This window comes from Rattus rattus, chromosome 16 (genome assembly GCF_011064425.1).
Source record: "Rattus rattus isolate New Zealand chromosome 16, Rrattus_CSIRO_v1, whole genome shotgun sequence".
NCBI classification, from domain to species: domain Eukaryota; kingdom Metazoa; phylum Chordata; class Mammalia; order Rodentia; family Muridae; genus Rattus; species Rattus rattus.
In genome coordinates, this window is record NC_046169.1 from 8419554 (window position 1) to 8428168 (window position 8615).

The 8615-nt window shown below is 48.6% G+C and overlaps 1 protein-coding gene across 1 annotated transcript in view; it reads right to left on the bottom strand.

Annotated features, from left to right (window-relative positions):
- The window catches only part of Trrap (transformation/transcription domain associated protein), an 88719-nt gene extending 87147 nt beyond the window's left edge, over window positions 1–1572 (bottom strand). Inside the window, exon 1 of the mRNA XM_032887153.1 lies at window positions 1183–1572. The gene's annotated coding sequence lies outside the window, so the exon portion shown is untranslated. The remainder of the gene's footprint in view (window positions 1–1182) is intronic.
- Window positions 1573–8615: the final 7043 nt, after the last annotated feature.

Here is an 8615-nt window from a genome sequence, read left to right on the forward strand (position 1 = left end):
CAGCCTTGCTACCGTGACTTGGCAAACTCTTGCTTTTCATATCAGAGTTCCTCCTTCAAACACTGGAGGTCCCTCAGTCACGGCTACTAACTAGACTCAGGGTCACGGCCTTCTTAAAAAAAACAGAAGCCCTAATCCTGGCCAAAGTTTTTATCTAACTTTTTTCCTGTGGAGGTGGTGATGTGGGTAGCTGGGGTAGGAGGAATAGGCTGAGGTTAGGATGGCGTTGAATCCTGAGCCTCCAGCCCCCACCTCTGACAGGCCTGTGTACCATCACTCCAGATTTAGGAAGTTCTGGGGAATCGAACCCAGGGTCTTAGGTGTGCTAGGAAGACATTCTACACGCTGAGCTGTGCAAACTTCTGTGACACTTAATCCTCCTTTTATATGCCACTCAATAAAAGTACCACTTCCAAGTTCCCACCCAATCCTCCCAGGGGCCTGGCCTAGCTTCTCCCTGGGCTAAGACCCTGAAAGCAGGGGGCTACCCTATTCCGCCTGTGGATTCTGGAAGCAGGTTCTGAGCTTTTCCGGAGAATATGGGCTCAGGCCTGGATGCCCTCGAGCCCAAGGAGTCCCCACCCAGGTAAGGAAAAAGCAAACCGCCCCACAGCCCGCCGTCCTCCATCGGGTCCGCCCCGCCCACGACGCCCGGCGGCTAGACACCGCGCCTCCAGGTCGCCAGGGGGCGCTGTAGCCGCCGCTACCTTCACTCCCAGCGTCTGGCCCGGAGAGCCAGGAGCCTGCGTGGAGGCCCGCAGATGCCAGGATGGCTTTGGTGGGGCGCCGCAGCCCCCGCGACTCCTCACTCAATCCCTTCCCGTCGCAAACGGCCTTCGGGTTCCCTCCTTTTGTCGCCGGTCCTTCCCGGGACTCTCAGCGACCGCCCCCCAGCAGGCCTCTGAGCTACGGCGAACGCCGAGGGCCAATCTTCGCGGCCGCTAGCGCTGCGCGTCCCTCCATCCGCTCCAGCGCAGCCCGGCGCCGCGGAGGACTAAATGCTGCAGTGTAGCCGATTGAGCCTTGGAGGGCTCCTATGGGGCCGGAAGGAGCTCGGCCAAGCAGGGACAACCTTCTCCACTTCTCCGTGGACCCGTCGTGCTGCACCGACTCTCTCCCATGCCTGAGACACGCACGCGCGTGCATCTCCCGGGGCCGTTCGTCCGCCCTCCCCGCGCTTACCGGGACCTGCGGACTAGCCTCCAGCATCCGGGCCCGAGTCCCCGACGAACTCTCGCCGCCGACGCTGCTGCTGCCGCTCCGCGCTCAGTCCCGCCCCGGCTTAAAGCCGCGGCGTCCGCCCACCGAGAACTAAGCTGGGGCGCACCGCCCCCAAGTGGGTGCGGCCTGGGCGGGCAGCGGGGCAGGGAGGGGCGATCTGCTGCCTGGGTGGGCGTGCTGTCCTTTTAAATCATCGCCTGGGTGACCTATCTGCTGAGCACCTAGGCCGGTGGGGCTGTGGGGCTGCTGCAGCTTCAAGATTCGTCATCACCCTCACCCCCACCTCCGTGTCCCTCTTCCTCGCAGGACCCAGACTGAAGGGTGATTGACACCCGAAATACCTCTCCAGTTGGTCCACAGTTGGACTGTGTGTGTGTGTGTGTGTGTGTGTGTGTCCTTCAGGGCTGGACTTCCTTTCCTGAGATTTTGTTTTTCCTCTTCCTGCAATGCTGGGTGTTGAACTTAGGGCCTCACATCCACCAGGCCAGCATTCTACTGCTGATCTATGAGAGTCTGAGTAGTTCGTGCAAGCAGGAAGAGGCAAGGAAAGCCTTTGGGAAAGTGGCAGATAGACTGACACCCAGTTGGCTTAAAGGCAAGCTCGGGTGTTATGCAGCAAGGTCACCCTGAGACAACCATATTTGTCCTGCTTGTAGCTGATGCCTTCCATCCAAGACAAAATTGGAAGGAGACAGACCTCAAGCCAAGCAAGAGCGATGAAGAAACATGGCGGGGAGTAGGGGAAAATGTATCCTGTGATACCCAGATAAGGCAGCTTATACTGGACGGAAAGGTCTTTCTTTGCAATGGGCAAGAACTCTATCAATTCTCCACTAGGGAGTGGGTACTGTGACAACCACTAACAATGAGGCGAGCTCGGTAACCATAGTTACCTGGTTTTGATGAACACCATGTAAATGATGGCCTAAATCCCACTACCTCGCCGCTCCTATTTATCCTGCAACTTCCTGTTCCTACTCTGAAACCTTGAACCACCAGGGTCTTAGTGTTCTGATCTTAAATTGATACATTTCGCACTTGGCAATAAACAGATCTGGCTAGGCCTGCAAAATAACCTCGGAGGAAAGACGGCCGTGGAAAACACACTCCTGTATTTGTTTATGGTTGCCACAAAAGAACTAGCTGGAGCTGAAACGCAGGGAACGTGGGAAATTGTTTCTAAAGGCATTTTCCCCTCGGTCCTGCAAGAAATGGTATGTTTACAAATAAAGTTTTGCTGGGCCATCACAACCTCCAAAAGTAGAAGGTCCGAAGTTTGAGAAGGACCTAAAACGGGGATCAAACCAGGACCCTCAGAGTTGTTTTGTATCGTTTGGAAGATAGAAAAAAAGTAAGGTAGACAGGAGAGATTGCTCAACAGATTACTCTACGGGTTGTAGTTCAGAGGGTAAAATGTCTAGCATACTGGAAGCCCTGGGTTTCATTCTGAATGTGTTCTTGCCTATAAGCTTAATACTTGGCAGGTGAACTGTTGCATGCAGTGACTGCACTCTGGGAATAACATAACATGTTTATCCCATTACTGCCCTGGAGTAGAAACTAAAACCAGGCTGGAGAGATGGCTCAGGGGTTAAGAGCACTGACTGCTCTTCCAGAGGTCCTGAGTTCAATTCCCAGCAACCACATGTTGGCTCACAACCATCTGTAATGAGATCTGATGCCCACTTCTGGTGTGTCTGAAGACAGCAATAGTATATATATTGTATATATAATAAATCTTAAAAATATATATATAGTAGAGCGCTTGCCTAGGAAGCACAAGGCCCTGGGTTCGATCCCCAGCTCCGAAAAAAAGAACCAAAAAAAAAAAAATATATATATATATAATAAATCTTAAAAAAACAAAAAAAGAAACTAAGAAACCCATGTGAAGGAAGGAGAGAACTGACTCCTGACTCCACAAAGTCCTCTGACTTGCACAGGGGTACCCAGGCACGCTCACACATGCAGGCATCATTCACACACATAATAATAATAAATAAACAAATCTTGCTGAAGGAAAACATGTCCAACATGGTGGTACACACTCTTAATTCCAGCTCTTGGGAGGATCTCTGTGAATTTGAGGCACACTTGATCTATCTTGTCAGAAAGAAAGAAAGAAAGAAAGAAAGAAAGAAAGAAAGAAAGAAAGAAGAAATGAAGGAAGAAAGGAAAAAAGAAAGAAGCAGATCCATCTTTTGATAAATTTCAGCTTAATTGGACATCATCACACCTATGATTGGTTTTAGCTCTATCACTGGGTGGGTGGTAGGACATCCTCCACCTCCCATTTGGTGTAGTTCTATCAAGGTTTCCACATTGTTAAGGGTTTACTTGTTAGTCTCCTGAATACCAGGTTAGGGACTGGGTCAACCTCATCCCTATTGGGTAAATTAGACCAAGTATCTCTGCTTTTTTGTTTGTTTGTTTGTTTGTTTTTTGGTTTTTGTTTTTATTTTCCCAGAGCTGAGGACCGAACCCAGGGCCTTGTGCTCTACCACTGAGCTAAATCCCCAACCCGTGTCTCTGCTTTAAATCCTGTGCAAACACCACACATGGTGGTGCATGCCTTTAATCACAGCACTTAGGCGGAGGCAAAGGCAGGAGGATCTCCGTGAGTTCGAGGCCAGCCTGGTCTACAAAGAGAATCCTGGACAGGCAAGATTCAAAGAGAGTCCAGGATAGCACAGGATTCTGTTACACAGGGAAATCCTGTCTTGGGGCTGGGGGTGAGGAATCCTATGAAACCTTTGCAGCACATCCAAAGTGACCTCTGGCCCTACTTGCCGGCCTGCCAAACCTGCCAGACCACCTTTCTGTTACTAAGGTCTTGTTGTGCTTGACAACCACCAATACCGTCCCTGTCTCCGTTCTTTTGAAACTCATCTGCCTGTTCTGAAAGTTCTCCCCTCAAGGACACCAAGCCTTACTCAACTGATGTATCACTGATTGCTGTGGTCCTCGGAGCACGGAGAGAGCCCTGGATTTCATCCTCAATTTGGGCTTCCCTGCAATCACCATAGGTAGGTGAGGTGTCGCAAGGCAGTTAGTTACTTCCTTCTGGGCAGAACATCTTTACCCCCAAAGCTACCCTGGAGTAGAAACTGACAGAGGCCCAGTATGTAGCCTTTGCACTCAGAAAGGCATAATGCTGTAACACCCAAGTTTGTGGTAAATTTTTTTATATGTTATTTTTAATTCTTTTATTTTTTTAAACTTTACCCGGTGTTTATTCTTTTTATTAATTAATTTATTTATTCACCTTGCATCCCGATCACTGCCCACTCCTCCCGGCTCTCTCCCATCATGCAGTCTGGCTGCCTTGTCTGGCCTCTGTGGGAGAAGATACAGTTAGCCCTGCAGAGACTGGATGTGCCAGAACGGAGGTGGGGGATAAGACAGAGGGGCCTCCACCCTCTCAGAGGAGAAGAGAAGGGATGAGGAATTTGAGGTAATTTATTGACAGTCGCTAGTTAAAAAAACAAAAAACAAAAAAGGCAGGGGAAGCGGCATACCCCCAGCTGCAAACTATCTTGGGATATAGATTCTAGAATATATAGAAAAAGAAAGGTTGGGGTTGGGGATTTAGCTCAGTGGTAGAGCGCTTGCCTAGCAAGTGCAAGGCCCTGGGTTCGGTCCCCAGCTCCGAAAAAAAGAAAAAAAAAAAAAAAAAGGTTGACTGATGGAGACTCTGTGATGCAGCTTCCATGAGATCACCATCCCCAATGTGTGTGGGACATTGCAGGGATGCAGTATTTGGGGAGTCAGACATACTGACAAGTAAACCCCTCACCCTTGTTCTGTAAATAAACCCCATAAACTCATTGGTTTGCCAATGGGACTTGGCTGAGGACCCAGGTTCAATTCCCAGCACCCACGCGGCAGCTTACACTCAATCGTCTGTCACTCCAGTTCCAGGGGATCCCCGATTCTGTCTTATGTGGGCACCAGGCACACACGTGGTATACAGGAGGGTAAAACATCCACACGTGTGAAAATAAAAAACTGCGGAACATGGCAACGAGGCTGATGCAACGTGAAAGGGAAGGAGGATCAGAAGTGAATGCAGTGCAGCCCAACGGCGTCTCACTGCTCAGCTTTGCATCCCCCTAACCCAAGGTAACCAACTGCACTGCACTGCACTGCCGGGATGGCCCAGTGCTTAAGACCATCTGGCTGCTCTTGCCGAGCTCCTGAGCTCAGTTCCCAGTGTTGAGTGGTTTATAACTCCGGCTCTAGATGAGACGGCACTGTCTTCCGGCCTCTTTAGGCACCTGCACTGATGCACGCACACACACACACACACACAGACGTCACATAAGTGCGCATGGAAGGTGGGTGACCTACGTGAGGACATTGGAAGAAGGAGCCATTCATAGCTGCTGCTGCGGACCATTGTTGGGGAGGTGGACTACAGACTGTAAGTCATCAACAAAATCCCTGACTATCTAGGGACTACCCATGAGTTCTGTGACTCTAAAGAACCCTGACGAAGACACTATCCAGTTTTTCAAAAAAGGGAAATGGAGAGAACCAAAATGAAGGCACAATGACGCCTAGAGCACGGTTGAGTAGAAGGCTGGGCTAGCACTTGCATCGGGCTGAGCACCTTTCAGAAGATCCCGAGTTCTCAGTGCTCTAACATCTCAACGTTTTTAATTAATTTATTTACTTTACTTGATGCGTATTGTTGTTCTGTTTGTGTACGTGCATGCGTGCATGTGGATTCTTCCCTGTAACAACCATGTGGGTGCTGAAAATTAAACCCAGGTCCTCTGAAAGAACAGCCAGTGTTTTTTGTTTTTTGTTTTGTTTTGTTTTGTTTTATTAGATATATTTCTTTACTTACATTTCTTTCTCCCCCGCGCCCCCCCCCCAGCTGGGGACTGAACCCAGGGCCTTGCGCAAGCGCTCTACCACTGAGCTAAATCCCCAACCTACTTACATTTCAAATGTTATTCCCTTTCCCCATTTTCCCCATTTCCTGTCCATAAGCCCCATCCTCTCCCTCTCCCCCTCCCCCTTCCCCATAAGGTATTCCCCCTATACATCCCCCTTACTGTCTACCATATTCCTCTGCCCTGGGGGGGAGTCCAACCTTGGCAGGACCAAGGGCTTCCCCTTCCACTGGTGCCCCAACAAGGCTATTCTCTGCTACTTATGCAGTTGGAGCCCTGAGTCAGTCCATGTATAGTCTTTCGGTTGTGGTTTAGTCCCTGGAAGCTCTGGTTGGTTGGCATTGTTGTTCTTACGGGGTTGCGAGCTCCTTCAACTCTTTCAATTCGGGGTTGGGGATTTAGCTCAGTGGTAGAGTGCTTGCCTAGCAAGCGCAAGGCCCTGGGTTCGGTCCCCAGCTCCGGAAAAAAACCAAAACAAAACAAAACTCTTTCAATCCTTCCTCTAATTCCCCCTAAGGGGGTCTGTTCTCAGTTCGGTGATTTGCTGCTGGCATTGACCTCTGTGTTGGACATGCTCTGGATCTGTCTCTCAGGAGAGATCTATATCTGGTCCCTTTCAGCATGCATTTTTTTTTTTTTAGCTTCATCAATCTTACCTAGTTTTGGTGACAGCCAGTGTTCTTAAACACCAAGCCACGTCTCCTACCCTCAACGTTTTTAAATACTAACATGATACTACAAGCAAAACATTCTGTTCCTGACTTTGCATGGCTAGTGGTATCAAAATGTACAAAATCAATGCAACTGTTGTTTTAAACTATTTCAGGCTATGAGTATAAGATTTATATGAAAGTCAACTGAGGGGGTTGGGGTTTAGCTCAGTGGTAGAGCGCTTGCCTAGCAAGCACAAGGCCCTGGGTTGGTCCCCCAGCTCCGAAAAAAAAAAAAAAAAAAAAAAAAAAAAAAAAAAAAAGAAAGTCAACTGAGTTTAGGCTTGGGTTGCATGATGTAGTGGTTCATGGATGGCATCTCTCCAGCACTACAGTCCCCACTTTCTGATTCAGAGGTTTCCAGTCTATGACCCAGGCTAGGCTTCAGTTCTCAACCCTCCTGGTTCAGCATTTTCCGTGCTAGAATAACAGACATACCACCACACCCCGTCTGAGCCTGACATTTTGAAAATCACCAAGGCACCATCCTCCCTTCTCTGTTTGGTACCCCGATCATGAGGGTTTTTTTCCTCTGATGAACTTAATCAAAATATATAAATACATATTAATAATACATCAATAATAAATAATAGATTAATATTCTTGCTGCCCCGAGTTGGAGATTTGGTTAAAGTTAAGATTTATTTTATGTGGGTTGGGGATTTAGCTCAGTGGTAGAGTGCTTGCCTAGGAAGCGCAAGGCCCTGGGTTCGGTCCCCAGCTCCGAAAAAAAAAAATTATTTTATGTATATGAGAACACTGTAGCTGTTTGCAGACACGCTAGAAGCTTGTCCTCTCAAGGTTTCTGGTGGGTTTCAACAGAGTGACTTGATGTCCTAGGATCAGACAGGTCTAGCTGCCTGGGTAGCATGGACATTCAGGCCCGGGGCCATGGTAAGTTTAACAAACCCAGCATCCTAAATTCCGTTTGCCCCCACCAACTTACTACAGGATTGAGAGACCATATGCCTGCTGGGCCTCACCTCCTTCTGTAGCATTCCCATCAAAGGACAATGTCTGGTTGTGTCATTTGTGAGGAGAAAAAGACACAACTCCGAAATGTCACCTCCAGGAGTGTCCAGAGTGTCCCTAGATTTTTAGGGACCTAGCCTCAGATTGAACAGGAGTTTTGGGGTTCTACATGAAGAAGAATGTCAGTACCAGCCAGTTTATGATGAAGTTAGAGTTGGAGATTTCGGGGGTTTTGTTTGTTTGTTTGTTTGTTTTTTGTTTGTTTTTTTCCGGTGCTGAGGACTGAACCCAGGCCCTTGAGCTTGCTAGGCAAGCGCTCTACCACTGAGTTAAATCCCCGACCCCTCGTTTTTGTTTTTGAGACAGAATCTCACTGTGTGGCCTTAATTATCCCAGAACTCACCCTGTAGACCCTGCCTGCCTCTGTCTCCCGAGTGGAGTGTTGGGATTAAAGGGTGTGTCCCGACAACCAGTTAGTTAAAAAACAAACAAATTATTCAGACCGGTAAGATGCCACAGCAAGATCCCACAAGCTGTAGAAGTCAGCTCTTTCCTTCTACCATGTGGGTTCCAGAGATGGAATTTGGTCATCAGGTCCGGCCATGGGGACCTTGATCCGCTGTTCTGTCTTTCTGCCCTGAGTTGGAGATTTGGTTAAAGTTAAGATTTATTTTATGTATGAATACACTATAGCTGTTTGCAGACACACCAGAAGAGGGCATCAGATGACATTGTATCATTGTGGGAGTATGTGCTTCCTAAATGAGAGTCATACAAAGTAGGATATGACCAAGTGTTAGTCGAGACTTCT